This window comes from Centrocercus urophasianus, unplaced genomic scaffold, assembly GCF_019232065.1.
Source record: "Centrocercus urophasianus isolate 14NV4802_14NV808 unplaced genomic scaffold, USGS_Curo_1.0 seq_32, whole genome shotgun sequence".
Taxonomy (NCBI): Eukaryota; Metazoa; Chordata; class Aves; order Galliformes; family Phasianidae; genus Centrocercus; species Centrocercus urophasianus.
In genome coordinates, this window is record NW_024884889.1 from 7,775,751 (window position 1) to 7,780,262 (window position 4,512).

Below are 4,512 nucleotides of genomic sequence, written 5' to 3' on the forward strand. Positions count from 1 at the left end.
TATATTATATATAAGGTGGTATTCTTTTATGAGAACATCACGTGTACCACTTGAATCCATTCATTCAAAAGAATTAGTGATTTTACAGTCGACTTTTGATGTACCACCCAATTTGATCTTTTGCTTTGCTTGGTTTGGGGGGGAATACGGGTTGAATTAATACACCTGTTATGAAACACTTGTCCTCAAAGCTGTTGCTCCTTTAAATATATGAAAAGGGAAGATTTTAGATTTTAAGCTAGAGGTAATATTGCCATTGACTTGAGCAAGGACCAGAGAAAGCTCTACCATTAACAACACTCTTTCAAGAAGAGAAAAATACAGAAAATCCATAAAACATTGACAGAATGTATGATAATAAGCTTCACCATTTCATCTGGATTAATTTCCCACCAATTAAAATCTCCAACCAATCTTTATGCAGTAAACAATGGAACTCGTTCTCATCATCTCAGTATCCTATTTTGGATCCTTGGCATTAAAATTTCAAACTCACAAACTTGTTAAATCCCCTCAGTTCTCTAATGATGCAGGCTTTCACACTGAAAAAGCTAAGTATCATTAGTACTTACCAACAGTAGTTACAAAATAGATTTCAGTGTTCAAGAGCGTGTTGATAACTGCATCAAACCACCTGTAAGAGTCAGATGTACTATTTCAGAAGACATTCTGGAAAGACTGCACTGGAAAAAAAAAATTAAAGATTAAAAAGAAAAAAAAACAAGCAATGGCAAGAACAGTAAGGATTATAGAAATTCAAATTATACACCTGCAAAATAATATATTCAAATCATAAAATCTGATGAAAAGGAGGATTTTATAAGCATCTGGGAATAATACAGCAAAAATTCATCTCTGCAGATACAAGCCTGTGTATTTCTCTTGGTAATAACTTTTATTACTATTGGTAAAGCCTGAGAGTCAGAGAAAAATATCTTTTTTTTTTTTCTAGACTGAAAAATAAGTAGACAGCTGATAACTAAAATAGAAATAAAAGGAAAGTTATTTTGCATTGCCTGAGAATCCTGTTTCCTAATTAGCCTCTTGAGGTATTTTGGAATGAAAAGTCTTTTCAATGTGGTGTAATTAACAAAGTCAAAGGGATACTTTCCATCAGCAGTCTAGAATGCATGTCTGAATATTTCTCCCCCTTTTTCATCTGAAAGCTAATGAAGCAAATGCTCCAGCTTTTGATTCAGGAATTTTTATTTATTTACTTATTTTTGTATTAACAACCAGTATAGGACTAGGAGAAAAAAATTCTTAGTAGCAGCTGTTCTCCTGCCTTGAGATGGAGGAGGACATAGGCCCAGTACTCCTCTTGAGTACTTGACCAATGTCACATCTCTTTCAGTCGAGGATTATGCTGTAAGCTTCCCGCTTTGCCCAAGCATTATCTCTCCCATTGATCTCCTCCATCCTCCTACACAAAAATGCTGGTCAAATTACTGAAATAACTATAAATGAAGGGGAGAAAAAAATCTGAAAAAAAATAAAATAAATTAAAAATATATGTATATATATATCTAAAAGATCTGTTCCTTCCCTTTGAATTTTTGGAAAATTTTACAGCATTTATTTTGCATTAGCTAGAAATCACTTTCCCCATTTTATCTACCCCATGAAAGTGATGTCATATTGTCAAATACACATATCACTTCACAAGGATCTCAAAGGACTCGCAAACTGAATGCAAGCCATACAAAAATCTTTGCAGACATCCATGAATTACAAGGTTAGCTCTAGGGTGAACCACAGTGGCTACAGTGATTTAATACAATGGTATATAATAGAAGTTTAAGATTGCATCCCTTAGGAACCGCAAGTGAACTTAGTTAAGGACAAAGCAATTACCCAAACTGGAATTTGAGTAGACTGCTAACAACCCTATACTTGCAGAACAATGCTGACATTCTTCTGATTATGTCACTGAAAGTAACCTCTCTAACTTGCAGTCCTTTACTGCTGAGCCATACATTAAGAATCTGCTGAAATTATAATGCTTAAAAAAAAAAAAAAAAAACCACCACCAAAAAGCCACACACAAAAACCCCTATCATTTGATTTTCTTTCTGGTCTTACTAGGAAGAAACCGGTGTTTTTGATCACACTGATTTGTTCAGAAAACCAGCTTGTTCGATGACTGAAAAACTACAGCTCAAAGTGGATTTCCCAGTGGTTAAGACGTTTTAGATGCATTTCAGCAGTTGAGTTTGGTGACACTAACATTATTTTCTTTGTCTTCAGAACAATCCCAGGAGCAAACATTCTCTGTACAGGAGAAAATATATGACTTTTGTGTCTGTACTGTCTTTTGGGGCTGCCACACTGCTCACAGAAAATCTAGGATCAGATGAAGAGCTGGGAGTCACAATCTTCACAGCCACCATCAAATTAGTACTCTGATAGACGTGCCCAGTATAACAAAGTAGAGAACAGGACAATTGGCTACTTGATAGCTCAGCTGGAAAAAATGTATGAATACTGCGAACTCTCTGTGCTCTTTATAAATTTCCATATTTTTGATGTGCAAGGAATTAGTTATGATTTTGCTACGCACTCTGACTGTAATTTAGATGACATCAAATTTCCATAAAATAAATCATAAGCATTTTATTTTAGTTCTGCCTTCAAGTGAATTACTGAAACACTCTTCTCATCCAGAAGCAGACTTGCTAATGGACGCTATATCAGAATTTTCACTAAATGTCAAAATCACAAAAGTCTTGCTCTTTCTCTAAGAGAGCTATAATTGTACTTAAACTTGAAATTAACAGAATCTTTAAATATTACCAACAATTATACTGAAAAACCCTTATTTTGTGGGCAATAAATGAGATTACAGAATATCCTGACTTGCTTTTTCAGTTCCTTTCTGTAGCTATTCTAACTGAAGCAGATATATATCCACTGCAAATGTCCTATAGGTTATAAGAAATGCTGAAAGGAAATTGCAGCCTGAATACAGGCTGTATATGTGATTCAGAAAAAGAGCTTTCAAAGAATATCAGATAACCAGAGTTTCTATATCATGGCATTGAAACAAAGAGCAATACTTATCCCCACATCCCTTCATAGGAGGCAAAGATAAATACATCTATATCCTATTTATAACATTTCAGAACAGCTAGAGAAGGGGCCAGAAATAAGAGTTTGTCAAATTCCTCATTAACCAAAAACAAAAGGCAGACATTACCAGTGTGGCAGTATATATCAGAAGAAAGATACTGATACTCGGTAACAGAAATTCTCCACTCAGCTACTCATCCCATTCTCTGATGGAATTTCTTCACCACGGAGAAGCTGCTGCTGCCTGCTCATCTTCAGTTAATGGAGTGAAGGATCCCACAGATACTCTTTGCCTTTGTTCTGCCAGGTTCTACGCTTTGAAGCTGCTCCCAAAGGAGCAATGCACTCAGAGATTCACCTCTCCTGCTAAATTTTTAGGCCATATTAGAGCAGGAGAACATAAGCACAGAATAGAAGAAAGAGTGTTATGAGTTATTATAACATTATAATGGCGGTTTCTGCTCCTGCCTGACACTCAGCATTACAATATTATTCAATTTTTCTGTACAAGCTTTTGGATATATTAGAGCAATTTAAAATATCTAATATCTACCTCCCTGTGCTACTGTCCTTCAAGATTTTTACACATTTGCCCATCATCACATTAAAATAATTTGTTTACTTAATAAGTTGTGTTTCAAATAGTTTCTTGCTACTTTTTCTTCTGCCTTGACAACTTTCTAATAGCATCAGGCAATTTTTTAACAATTGTCTCGCTCCAATTTATAGCAGGGAGAGGAGGTTCTTTTAATATCTGTGAGATTAAGAAACAACAATTCAAATGTTGGTCCGACCTATTTATTACAGATCTTAATCAGGGAGATGGGGAAGGGTAGGACGAACACTATTATAAATTAAGATGTGGAAGGGAAGGAGGGCGATAGAAAAGATAGGAAATAAGAAGCTAGGAGTCTTTATAGGAAGCAAGAGGGAAATAGTCACCACCATGGATCCAGCATGGTTCATAGTTCAGTCATTGATCTTCAGTAGTGGTGGGTCGTCAGGCATTGTTGTTCTGTTGATGATGATGGTGACCATGGCAATGATGGCCACCTTTCAGTGGTAGTACAAACTTATAAATAAGTCCAAAATTGTTGAGTCAGTTCTTTTTTGGAGTGACAACTCAAATCCAAAGTGGTTGAGTCAGCTCTCCTTGTAGTGACAGCTTCTGGCTCTGGGATCTCAGCAGAAACTCCTTTGTTCCTATCTTCCTTGCCTTGCCAGCAGATAAGGTGCCAACTTGTATCTTGCCTTCACAGGATTCAGTGGCATCATCTCCCAGTCTCCCATAGCAAGCTGGAGTTATTTGGTCACAGGCTAGATCTTTTGTAAGCAAACAATCCTGAGCACTACTTTCCGAAGCCAAACAGCTAAAATTGTCCACACAGTAATGTTTGTCGCCACATGACAACACCCATCACTCATCTCCTAGACAAGTCAGTC

General features: G+C 36.2%; 1 long non-coding RNA gene across 3 annotated transcripts in view; it reads right to left on the reverse strand.

The window, feature by feature from the left end:
- Nucleotides 1-4,497, reverse strand: part of LOC122166245 — a 31,829-nt gene extending 27,332 nt beyond the window's left edge. For all 3 annotated transcript variants that reach the window (XR_006170747.1, XR_006170745.1, XR_006170746.1), the window contains exons 1-2: nucleotides 4,012-4,497; nucleotides 573-683 (exon numbers count right to left, since the gene is read on the reverse strand). This is a non-coding gene — a long non-coding RNA (uncharacterized LOC122166245). The remainder of the gene's footprint in view (nucleotides 1-572; nucleotides 684-4,011) is intronic.
- Nucleotides 4,498-4,512: the final 15 nt, after the last annotated feature.